This window comes from Artemia franciscana, chromosome 14, assembly GCF_032884065.1.
Source record: "Artemia franciscana chromosome 14, ASM3288406v1, whole genome shotgun sequence".
NCBI lineage: Eukaryota > Metazoa > Arthropoda > Branchiopoda > Anostraca > Artemiidae > Artemia > Artemia franciscana.
Window position 1 is genome coordinate 19,885,151 of NC_088876.1, and position 13,484 is coordinate 19,898,634.

Genomic DNA, 13,484 nt, shown 5'->3' on the forward strand with positions numbered 1-13,484 from the left:
CTGCTAAATCATTTAATCATAGTAGAATAGAATAAAACGTTTAAAAATGTTTTACGTTTGCTTTTAACAGTAAAAAACAGGTGTTTTTACGGACCAGTTTTGTTTGAGCTCAACCATATGTAATTTTTTTTTCCATTTTTGCGTAAAACATGCAAGCTGGTTGAACCAGAACTGGCATTGGTTAAACCAGCTGGTTGATGCGAAAAAAGGCCGCAGCGTTAAAGAGCTGCTTGTTGAAACGAACAAAATACAGCAACAAAATTCAAAATACGAAAACACGCTAAAAGGTATTAAAAGCCTGTGTAGCACAGCGGCATGTGTGTTGGACTTAGTCCTGATGTCGCAGGTTCGATTCCTGCCATAGGCAATTTATTAAATTTATTAATAGGTATTGAGATAAAACTAAGGATAATTGTGAAGGTTGTTTCTTCTTCCGATCTAAATAAAGTAAAGCTCTGGAATAGTGGCTCTCTGGAAAGAGACACAGTTTAAAAAAAAAAAAAAAAACATATTTGTAGATTTTCAATTTATGTTTGTTTATGTGGTCTTGTTTGTATTTTTGACAAACTCAGTTCCCCTCTAGTAGTCTCATATAGCCCTATCCTTTATACAAAACTACTCAAAAACAATAAAATTCATGTTTTGTAATATTCAGCAAGTATCAATGAACCATCTTTTCTTGTTTTTTCTAAATTTTGTCTGTTTTTTAATCAGTTTTCATCAATTTTTATGCTAGTTTTCTATGTAGCTTAGGCCTGTATGAGACCATTAGAGGTGGGATAAGGATGGATTGCCTAAAATGCAAATAGAGTCATTAAAAATTGAAAATTTCCAAATCAATAGGTTATTTCTAAATTATGAAATATGTTTGCAGGTCTTTGAAAACTCATAAATTGGGGTTGAACAAAGTTGCATAGCTGAAAACAGGTTCCTTGTGCTTCCTTTAAACATACAATCCATTTTGCAAGGTTTCACTTTCATAGCAAAAAGATTTTAAAGGTTATCAAAGGTCATTGCCCTCTAGAGAGAGAAAAAGTAGAGGAGTTACTTCATAATACCTTCTCAAGGTGTACTTTAGTCTATAGACCTATCTCTGAAAGTTTCATTTTCCTAACCTAACTCCTTTATAAGATATAAAAAGTAGCTAAACTAGATTAGGCATAACAAAATTGGTAAATTTTGTTATTAACTCACTAATCAGATAACCTAGCTAAGGAATACACATACCTTTAGAATCAGAATTTCATCCTGAATCCAAATGTAACATTTTTTTTCTACAAAATGAACTTTACCCCCAGGCCCCTATTGTGGAAATATGTAGTCTGAATTCTATACAACCTATACAATGTGTTTTCCATTGTTTTTACAGACTGTTTATCAGTTTGAAGAAATACATGACTGAGAGTTTAGTATATATGTATATTTGTGCTATAAGAGTGGAGAAAAAGCTCATTTCTGGTGCAAATAAATATCATATTTGATTTCAAGATCAAATTCTGATCCTAAGGTATGTTTGTTTCTTATCTATCTTATTAGTGAGTTTGTTAAAATATTTACTAAAAATATGGGTAAAGTCAGTTGTAGGGCAAAAATTAGACAGGAAAAAAGAAATATACCACAAAGCTACACATTAGAGGAGGAAGAGTCAGAATGCAGTTAAAATAGAAGTAACTCTGATGGTCCTGTGAATAGAAAGGTAATACTAGGGCATTATAACTTCTATCATATCAACATGAGTTCTGGTTTATATATTATCTTCTTAGACAGAACACTATAAAATTTGAAGACAACTTTAGAAATTCTGAAATACTTACTTGTGTTGCTGAAAGTGCTTCACTTGACTTCACCCCCCCCCTCTAATGGTCAAATATGTAACCCAAACTATATATCTATATATATAAAAATAAGTTGTCTGTGTGTGGATCTGTGGATCAGGTGACGTCACCTGAAAAAACTGGATCAGGTGACGTCAAAACTGAAAAAACTAAAAAAGGCAAAAACTACAAAAAAACTAAAAACTAATAAAAAAAATAAAAAAGCTAAAAAACTAAAAAAACTAAAAAAAGGCAAAAACTACAAAAAAAACTAAAAACTAATAAAAAAGCTAAAAAACTAAAAAAAACTAAAAAAAGGCAAAAACTACAAAAAAAACTAAAAACTAATAAAAAAAATAAAAAAGCTAAAAAACTAAAAAAACTAAAAAAAGGTAAAAAACTAAAAAAACTAAAAACTAAAAAAAACTAAAAAAAGGAAAAAACTGAAAAATAAGCTAAAATAAAGGTAAAAACCAATAAAAAACTAAAAAAAAACTGAAAAAACTAAAAAAAGGCAAAAACTACAAAAAAAACTAAAAACTAATAAAAAAAGTAAAAAAGCTAAAAAACTAAAAAAACTAAAAAAACTAAAAAAAGGTAAAAAACTAAAAAAATAAAAAATAAAAAAAAACTAAAAAAAAGGAAAAAACTGAAAAATAAGCTAAAATAAAGGTAAAAACCAATATAAAACTAAAAAGAAAAAAAGGAAAAAACTAAAAAAAATTTTCATCTAAAAAACTAAAAAAAACTAAAAAAGGTAAAAACTAAAAGAACTAAAAAAGAAAAAAAATAAATGACGACACTCAAAGAGAAAGCGACCAGGACAAAAGGAATGTTCGATTAGCAATCAACAAAGCACCGGGACACAGGGAGTATAAATGACGACCAGGACATAAGTAAAAAAAAACTAACAAAACTAAAAAGAAGGTAAAAACTACAAAAAAACTAAAAAGAAAAAAACTAAAAAAAGGCAAAAACTACAAAAAAAACTAAAAACTAATAAAAAAGCTAAAAAACTAAAAAAACTAAAAAAAGGCAAAAACTACAAAAAAAAACTAAAAACTAATAAAAAAATAAAAAAGCTAAAAAACTAAAAAAACTAAAAAAACTAAAAAAAGGTAAAAAACTAAAAAAACTAAAAACTAAAAAAAACTAAAAAAAAAGGAAAAAACTGAAAAATAAGCTAAAATAAAGATAAAAACCAATAAAAAACTAAAAAAAAAACTGAAAAAACTAAAAAAAGGCAAAAACTACAATAAAAACTAATAAAAAAAGTAAAAAAGCTAAAAAACTAAAAAAAATAAAAAAACTAAAAAAAGGTAAAAAACTAAAAAAAATAAAAAATAAAAAAAACTAAAAAAAAGGAAAAAACTGAAAAATAAGCTAAAATAAAGGTAAAAACCAATAAAAAACTAAAAAGAAAAAAAGGAAAAAACTAAAAAAAATTTTCATCTAAAAAACTAAAAAAAAATAAAAAAGGTAAAAACTAAAAGAACTAAAAAAGAAAAAAATAAATGACGAGACAAAAGGAATGTTCGATTAGCAATCAACAAAGCACCGGGACACAGGGAGTATAAATGACGACCAGGACATAAGTAAAAAAAAAAAACTAACAAAACTAAAAAGAAGGTAAAAACTACAAAAAAACTAAAAAGAAAAAAAAACTAAAAACTAATAAAAAAACTAAAACATCTAAAAATCTAAATAAACTAAAAAAGAAAAAAAAGGAAAAAAATAAAGGAGAAAAACAAAACTAAAAAACGAATGTATATACAGACCGGGACACCGGGATACAAATGACGACCGGGACACAGGGAATATAAATGACGACCGGGACACAGGGACACAACTACAACGGGGACACCGGGGGAAACAGGGGGATATAAATGACGACCGGGACACCGGGACAGGGAATGGTCGATTAGCAATCACCATCAACAAAGCTCAAGGGCAATCATTAGAATCATGAGGTATAGATCTGAATACAGATTGCTTTCCCATGGACCATTATATGTTGCATGTTCAAGAGTCGGTAAACCTGTCAATCTATTTATATGCAAAGACAATGGGACAGCAAAGAATGTTGTATATTCGCAAGTTTTACGTAGTTAAAACCATATATATATATATATATATATATATATATATATATATATATATATATATATATATATATATATATATATATATATATATATATATATATATATATATATATATCTATATTAACAGGTGGGACATAGGGACACAACTAGAATGGCGCGTAACTATTATGGCGCGTAACGACTTACGCGCGCGGGGGGGCTTGGGGGGGGCGCGAAGCGCCCCCACCAACTAGGTGTTGGGGTGGCGCGAAGCGCCACCCCAACAGCTAGTCTATATATATAAAAATAAGTTGTCTGTGTGTGGATCTGTGGATCAGGTGACGTCATGTTTGTTCACATATGACGTCTGAATTATTTCACACTAATACAAAAGAAGAAAAAAACTAAAAAAGGTAAAAACTACAAAAAAAACTAAAAAGAAAAAAAAACTAAAAAAACTAAAAAACTAAAAAAAACTAAAAAAAGGTAAAAATCTAATAACTAAAAAAAAACTGAAAAAAATAAAAAAAGGCAAAAACTACAAAAAAAATAAAAACTAATAAAAAAACTAAAAAAGCTAAAAAACTAAAAAAACTAAAAAAAAACTAAAAAAAGGTAAAAAACTAAAAAAACTAAAAACTAAAAAAGAAAAAAACTAAAAAAAAGGAAAAAACTGAAAAATAAAAGAGAAAAAGAAAACTAAAAAAATATGAATAAATATATATAAAAATAAGTTGTTTGTGGGTTATGTCTGTCTGTCTGTCTGTCGAGTGACGTCGTGTTTGTCCGCATATGACGTCTGAATTATTTCACACTAATACAAAAGAAGAAAAAAAACTAAAAAAGGTAAAAACTACAAAAAAATTAAAAAGAAAAAAAACTAAAAAAGCTAAAAAACTAAAAAAAAACTAAAAAAAGGTAAAAAACTAAAAACTAAAAAAAACTGAAAAAACTAAAAAAAGGCAAAAACTAAAAAAAACTAAAAACTAATAAAAAAACTAAAAAAGCTAAAAAACTAAAAAAACTAAAAAAACTAAAAAAAGGTAAAAAACAAAAAAAAACTAAAAACTAAAAAAGAAAAAACTAAAAAAAAGGAAAAAACTGAAAAATAAGAGAAAAAGAAAACTAAAAAAGGGGACGCCGGGGGGCACAGGGGGATATAAATGACGACCGGGACACCGGGACACAAGGAATATAAATGACGCCCGGGACACTCAAAGAGAAATCACAGACTGGAACACCGGGACACAAATGACGACCGGGACACAGGGAATATAAATGACGACCGGGACACAGGGACATAACTACAAAGGGGACGCCGGGGTGCACAGGGGGATATATAAATGACGATGGCGACTCAGGGAATGGTCGATTAGCAATCACCATCAACAAAGCTCAAGGGCAATCATTAGAATCATGAGGTATAGATCTGAATACGGATTGTTTTCCCATGGACCATTATATGTTGCATGTTCAAGAGTCGGTAAACCTGACAATCTATTTATATGCACAGACAATGGGACAGCAAAGAATGTTGTATATTCGCAAGTTTTACGTAGTTAAAAACATATATATATATATATATATATATATATATATATATATATATATATATATATATATATATATATATATATATATATATATATATATATATATATATATATATATATATATATATATATATATATATATATATATATATATATATATCTATCTATATTCACAGGTGGGACATAGGGACACAACTACAATGGCGCGTAACTAATATGACGCGTAACGACTTACGTGCGCGGGGGGGCTTGGGGGGGGGGGGCGCGAAGCGCCCCCACCAACTAGGTGTTGGGGTGGCGCGAAGCGCCACCCCAACAGCTAGTACTCTATAGATTTTCCTGTTGCTTGATCCCATAGATGCTGCTTACCAACTTTAATTGCATCTTGGATCAATCTATGGATTTCTCCTTGTAGAACTTCAGAGTGGACAATGTGACTTATATTCAGGATTCTTTAGTGATCAGGTGCACTGTGCTTATCCTTAGCTTCCTAGTTGAATTTACTATCCCTGGAGTACCCCTCAGCATTCAATCTTTATTTATACATGTCCACAGATTCAGCAGTAACAGTTTCTTCAGAGTTTATTCAAACTGTTGACAATCCTCAAGGAAAAGAATTGAGCACAGACTATAGGTAGGGTAGGCTTCTTAACAAGTTTCAATGGATGACCTCTGGTTATTGAGTTATGACCAACAGTGATTGTTTGCTATTAAATTAATTTGAAGAAAAGAATCACATATAGAAAAGTCATGGGGAATGGTCAAATTGTATAACTTACATTTTCCACCTAGGAGCTGGGGAGGGGGTGGGCATCTCCAGAGACAGAAATCTTAGACCTTTTGACTATTTAGAACTAAATGGCTTTTTAAATTTTTTATTTCTTGAAGGGGCATCTTAAAGGTCAAGGGGGAATGGCTGGTTACCCTTTGGTCACTCTTTAACATCCCCCTCATCATGCCTTGAAAGTTTTAACTTAGTACCCTCTGCTGTTCCTTAGATATTGCTATTCTGCCCTTTTGACAACCATCCTGCCTATAGTTTGTTGATTATATTCAAAATTCTGTTCAGTATTTTCTGAAAGTTTTATCTTAATACCTTAAGCCTTTTTGGAGACTTAGGACAAACATTTCTCCCTCCCCTTACCAATAAGCAACAATATTTATAAACAGTAGGACACTTGCATAATTTTTCATTTCTACCCCATGGGTCATCCTTGAAGGCAGAGCTATTTGACTTTTAGACTATTTAGAACAAGATGGCTATTTCAAAATTTTCAGACATCTTTGGGGAGTAGGCAGCAAAAAAGGACGTGTGAGGGGAGTTGGTTGCCCTCCAACCACTTTTCAGCATTCCCCTCTCCGTGCTCTGAAAGATTCAACACCCCATCAGTCATTTCTGTATAGGCCTATTATAGATATGCCTTTTTGATAAACTGGATGCATAAAGTATCTTTCAATGTATTGTATCAGATTAACGACGCTTCTTGACTACTAAGGTCCCTGCGCTGACCCTGCAGTGCATTTCTGCAGCATGATTTGATCTCTGGGTCCTGTATTACCAAGCTAAGGTCAAATCCACTGCACCACCACAGGACTATCTTTCAATGTGGCTTAATATTCTCTGATGTTTCACCTTAATACTTTTAGCCTTTTTAGACACACACATAATCTAACATTCCTTCTTTTTGTAATGATAAATCCTGCAATATAAACAGTAGGCAAAATGCATAATTTACAGTGCTTGTCCTGGGACCATAGAGGACATGGAAATGGTGTAGAGGCATAGTTATTGAACCTTTAGACTGTTTTGAACAAAATTGTCTTTAAAAAAAATTTCAATCAGTTTTAGGAGGGCATCTAAAAAGAGAAGCAGGGGGACTGATTGCCCTTCAATCCCTCTTCAACATACCCTGAAAGTTTCAACTTAATATCCTCAGCTGCTCCTTAGATACTGCTGTTATTCCCTATGGATAACCAGCTTGCATATAGTGTTTTCTGATTATGTCTGATATTCCTCTCAATATTTTGGTAAAATTTCACCTCAATACACTAAGCCTTTTTGGAAAGCCAGGATCAAACCTGGACTTTTTCCCTATAAAAAATCTTATTCATATAAATGGGTAACTTGCAAAACTGAAGCCCTTGCCCTAGGAAATGTGGGGGCTATAGCAACCCTAGAGGCATAGGTATTTGACCTGTGGACGATTTTAAACACAATGGCTACTTCAAAATTTTGATCAAATTTAATTTGGGGAAAAACGCATGGAAACCAAGCTGATTGCCCTTCTATCAGTTTTGGATCTTAAAAGGGCACTACAACTTTCAGTTCCCTATTGAATGAGCCCCCACCCCACCAAGTTCATACAACTATCCATTCCAAATGAAGTGGTTCAGGGAGAAAAAAAAATAATGAACATATATTGAAGTTTTACTGCTCTTTACTATAGGTAACATTAAATTGTTGCCTCATAAGGATTAAAGCTCAATGCTAGTAAAGGATAAAAGTATAGCAATTACGAAAGATACTAGTGCAGTAAAGGGTAGAATAGAAAGCATAAGCATTAAAAGGAAAAATGGTAAAAATCCTATAAAACCACTGATTGTGCATGGGGTGTCAGCAACTATTGAAGAATTTTCAATATTTTTTAATAATGGCCAAATTCCATAAGCTACGATCCTTACCCCGGGGGCTAGGGAAGATTTCTCAGCTCCTAAGTTTTGTAATATAATTTTGGACTATTTTGAACAAAATGGCTATTTCAAAATTTTTATAAGATCCATTTGAAAGTAAAAGGTACAAGGGGGGGAGCTTGTTACTTTTTGATCACTTTCGATTCTTAAGAATTTAAAACTTCATGAGTTACAATTCTTTTCCCAGGTGCTATGGAGATTTTTGCAACCCGTAATTTATGGTAATATGAATTTTGGACTATTTTGAACAAAATGGCGATCTCAAAATTTCTATCAGATATAATTGGGGAAAAAGGCCTGGAGAGTAGATACCCTCCGATCACTTTTGATTACTCTCAAAAAGGAAACTAGAACTTTCAATCTCAAATCAAACGAGCCATCTCTGAAGTTTATATTATAATTGATAGCATTATGTATTATACATTCAGTTTGATTTTCTTTGTACTTTCCAAGACAGTTCAAGACATAGTTTTCAGTAAAGCGCCAATGACGGAGTGAGTTTTAGACTTTTACACTGAAAGAAGGAGACAAAACCCTAACTCTTGTTTGTAGAGATTTTTGTTCGTTTCAAGCTGGATTTGCATATTCAATTCAAGTTTAAATCGTTTAAAAATTTATTCACTCATTTGTATTAGTAACTATTGTTAGTTTGTTTGCTATGATTGTTGATTTGATTTCTGTTCATTTTGGATTTCATTTATGCCTCAATAGCAAAATGTTTTTGTTTGTTTTAAGCTTGATTTGCATATTCAACTTAAGCTTTACTCGTTTTGAGATTTGTTTATTTATGTATATGAGAACCTGTTGCGTGTTTTTTTGCTATGATTGTTTATTTAATTTCTCTCTGTTTTGGGTTTCATATTTATTCTTTAATAGTAATATCTGGTTGTTTTGAGTTTCAACTTAATTGCCTTTACTTTTCTTTAGAAAGCTTCTGTTTCAGAAAGATTTTTTTTTAATTAACATAGAGAAAAGGAACATTTTTCCCAATTCTTTTTTGGCCCAGAAAATGGTAATTTTAGCGGAAATGAGCAACAATGAGTGAATTTATCACCTTCTTGACATCCCTGTCAACTGAGCAGATAATACTCACTTTGAAGTGATGGGGCCCTGAGAGCTAGCTAAAAATATCGTAGTAGAGCAATAATTCTTCTTTTACCATCCCTTTCACCTAACAGCCACCCCAAACATGGACACCCACATACACAACTGGGAAAAAGGCTGCTCCTCCGTCTTACCGTCTTTCTTTGAAAAAAAGAAAAAGAATACAAAGTGGAAAAAAATGTTTTTTTTTAATCGAGAATAAGGTCTTTTTTAAGCCTTAGCACCTTGGATTATTTTTAAGCCACGACTGGGGCTCCAGTAAAAATTCTTTAAGATTAAACAAAATTAAGTTTTGTTGGTAAAACAAACAAAAATATTACAAAACTTAACTCATAAAAAATAGAGTATTTTTTGTTGTATTGTTGTTGCTATGGTAGCTAAGACCTAGTGAAGGATAAAAATGCTTACAAAATGTAAAAGATTATGTAGAGCAGAAGACAAAAAAGTCAAAATTTTGACTTTTGAACCTGGATGTCAAAACTATTTATTCCCTGAGCTAGTAAATAGTATTTTCGTCAACTGACAATGAGGTCTTTCTTATACTTTATCACTTGGATTTTTAAGCCATAAATGAAGGGGGTCCAGTAAAAATTACTTTTAGATTAAACAGAGATAAGTTTTGTTGGTAAAACAAACAAAAATATTACAAAACTTTAACGCTTACAAAATAGGGTTGATTGAAAGTTTCAGAGTACTTTTATTTATCTGATAACCAAACAAATATATTTTATAAAGAGTAATTTAATGTTTAGATCGTTCTTTACGTATATCCAATGTTTGAAGACACATGCGAAAAACTTGTATTGAGGAGGGATGGAATCTCCTCTCCTGAAGTTTTTTTTGAAGCACTGCAACCCCCTGAAAAAAGATACAATTCAAAATTAATTTGTATGTTCGAATCCCCCCCCCCATGGCTGCTTGCGTGTGCTTTTATGGGTCTTGTCTACGATTTTTTTTATACAATAGTAAATTTTGTCAGTATTCTTGTCAACTAAAAACTAAGTAATGAATTAAAACCCTCAATTAAAATGCATATATAAGTTCCTGGGATCTTATGTATTCCTTCTAAAACAACATGTAAAAGGTTGTAATGTCACTGTAGTCTCTGTCAATTTATTCAATGCAAGAACATGACAGAAAGAAAAGTCATTTCTTTGAAAGGTTAAAAGAGGCTATATGCAAAGATTAAATTTTAAACAAACAAATAAAAGGTGTAAGGGACAGCCATCCTCGTAAATCTTCTTTCCTATAAAATTTTGGTATTCAATTTATTGCAATGGAGGCTGCCACTCACTAAACATTTGCCCTTATTTCCAAATAGGCCTATTCATCAATAGACATTTTGCAAGTTTTGAAGACAGCACTTTGAATTTGGTATTTGAAAGCAACTTTCACAGATACTATACATGGTCTTGAATAATAACAATACAGATGAACAAATCACCTGAGTGACATTTGATGTAAAATCTTTGATTGTTTTGGCTGTACCACCTGCTTTTATTTTTTTCGTACCTGATTCCTTTAAACACTTATTTCTTATTATTTATTGCTTACTGTATAATATATTATGTCTTTCTGCAGTTTTGCTTTTGCTATATCTCTTATTTATTTATTCTAAAAGGCGTTAGGCTTTACCAAGCTTGTCGCACTAAACATTATGCAAATTTATAACAGCACTGAAACACATTCTATGACAACATAATACAAACATACAGCTCTATGAAAATAACACACTCTATGAAATCAAAAAGGTCACAAAAATGCAAAATAATAAAAAATAAAAATATTCTCAAGACGAATCGTGACAAGACCTAGCATGGAAATCCATAGAGGCTAGACTATCTTTTCAATGGAAATGGTAGGTATATTTTGTGTTGGTGGTGACTGGTACTACTGTATTCTCTAAAAGTGAAGAAGTGAGTTGGAGTGGTATTATCAATGTTCCTAACAATGTGGAATGTATTTATTAGGTCAGCTGTGTCACGTCTGAACTGAAAACAACAACTATAGTCCAGAGGTGCCATTTGGGGGGGGGGGGTCAGGGGTGGGCAAATGCCCGCCCCAGATTTTTCAGGGGGGCCCAAGCTTCCATCACAAAGGCCCTTTGCCGGCCATAATAATCCATTATGTCCAACATAATCCATTCTGTTCAATTGATTTGGAATTACTGCACGCCTATTACCCAAAGAGTGCAATTACCTGACGACCCTTTGGGTAATTACGCTATTTGCTATTAATCATTGTAAACTTTGAAAGTAGGTTAGATACATAATAAAAGTCTCAAGTTCTGTCAAATGCCCATTTCCTAGATGATTAGGAGGGCCAGCCTGTAGTCTGGTTGAATTTTACACTTTCAGTTTAATCACTTAACCTTGTTGATTATGATCTTTGATGTTATAATTAATCTTAGAGGTCAGTATGGCTGAGTTCCACATTTGGTTATAGTACATTTCATTGCAACACACGGGTGCTGAAAATGCGTTTTTACTTAGAATATTCGATTGATGGGCTACCAAAACTCGCATTTTTTCTTACGCGAAAGTTGGGGGGGAGCCCCAAAATGGAGTTCATGCCCACCCCAAGATTGGCCCAAATGGTGCCTCTGCTATAGTCTCTGCATTGTCTAGTGGTATGGTAGATGTCTCAGGTAACGTACGAGTTTAGTGGCCCTACGTTGCACTTCCTCAACTCTTTCTCTATCTGTCTTATTGAGAAGATAAAAGTAGTGATGAGCAGATTGGACGTACAGTGGATACATAAAGTGAAATCAATGAACGAAGATTAAACTTAGAAAATGTACGCTTTAGACGTAATAATTGGTAATTTTCCTTGTGGATGATATCCGGTACATGTTTATCAAGTTTCAGACTAACCACTACAGCCCCCAGAGCAAGCGTTGTAAGTTATATAATTTGTCTATTGTTTATATACAAGGTTGGTTTTTTGGGAAAAGGGGGCATGTTTGATCCTGAGTCTAAAAAGGCTAAGAATATCAAGATAAAACTTTCAGAAAATGTCAAGGAAGATTCAAAGCACACTATTTGTAGAAAGGCTGGTAAAAGGACGTAACCACAATATTTAAGGAACGTGTTAAAGTGGAAAGTTTAAAGGCCTGTTGAGAGGGTGGTTGAAAAAGGAACAAAGAGCAGTCCCCCCATTAGGAAAGAGAGGAATCTTTAATTCTGAGTGTGTCTGAAAAAGCTAAGGGTGAGCTAGGTCAAAAGAAACCACATGTATCCATTGTATCAAAAATGCGTATCTGCAATATCGTAGGAATGGGTATTAACTTGAAACTTCCAGGACCACTATTGCTACTGTTGTGGCTGCAAATGAGCCTGGTTGCGACTGCAACTGTGACTAATTCTAATTGTAACAACTTTCAAACGTGACTGCGAACGCTTGCAACTGCTACTACATCTTTGTGACTACTTTCAGGGAATTTGGAGGTGCATGTTGAACTTTGAGACTTAAAAGTTGAAAAAAAAACGCCACTTTGATGTTTTGATGCTTTGATGAAATTTCGATGTTAAACAGAAAAAAAAAACTTTGATGTTGAAATGGGGAGCGTCGAAAACCTTGAAACTTTGGTAATCAAAAACAAACAAAAATTAATTAAAAAGAAATAAAAAAAAATCGAAAAAGAAGTTCTTAAAAGGAATGTAAAGAGCCATATTAAACTTAACGGCAAAAATGAATTCCTATAATAATTCAAATTCAAAATGACTAGAAATTACTATTAAAGAATAAAGAATTCGTTTTCAATACTGAAAACGAATTACATTACAACTATTTTCTTCTGTACTTAAACTCTTGAATTGCTGAGCTTTCAGAAATTAATATCATTATATATCAAATACTGCGCAAACAGCAAGTAGGCTTCCTGTAAAGATTGTTGCCGGAAGCAGCACAGTAAGGAAGCATTTTTACTGCGGCTGTAGATAAAGCTCAAACTTGCCATTTCACTCAGCTCTTAGGTTCTTTCTTATGAATTCAAGTTCGTCTTGATACTGAAACCAAAGACGGGCAGCTCTCGACTCGTATAATCGTTCTTTTACACTATTACATAAAAAAACTAGTTTTTTTAACTGAAAGTAAGGAGCGACATTAAAACTTAAAAACGAACAGAAATTACTCCGTATATGAAATGGATTGTCCCCTCCGCAATCCCTCGCTCTTTACGCTAAAGCTTTTAATTGTTTTAAAAAGCAAAATTGTGGCAAAGAGTCAAACTTTAGCGT

General features: G+C 32.3%; 1 protein-coding gene across 6 annotated transcripts in view; it reads left to right on the plus strand.

Annotated features, from left to right (window-relative positions):
* The first annotated feature begins 214 nt into the window (after nt 1-214).
* Nucleotides 215-13,484, plus strand: part of LOC136035425 (beta-alanine transporter-like) — a 112,397-nt gene continuing 99,127 nt past the window's right edge. For 2 of the 6 annotated variants that reach the window (XM_065717222.1, XM_065717218.1), the window contains exon 1: nt 215-287. The gene's annotated coding sequence lies outside the window, so the exon portion shown is untranslated. Of the gene's footprint in view, nt 389-13,484 lie in introns of all 6 variants that reach the window. The other 4 variants (XM_065717221.1, XM_065717217.1, XM_065717219.1 and 1 more) reach the window with 3 other exon arrangements.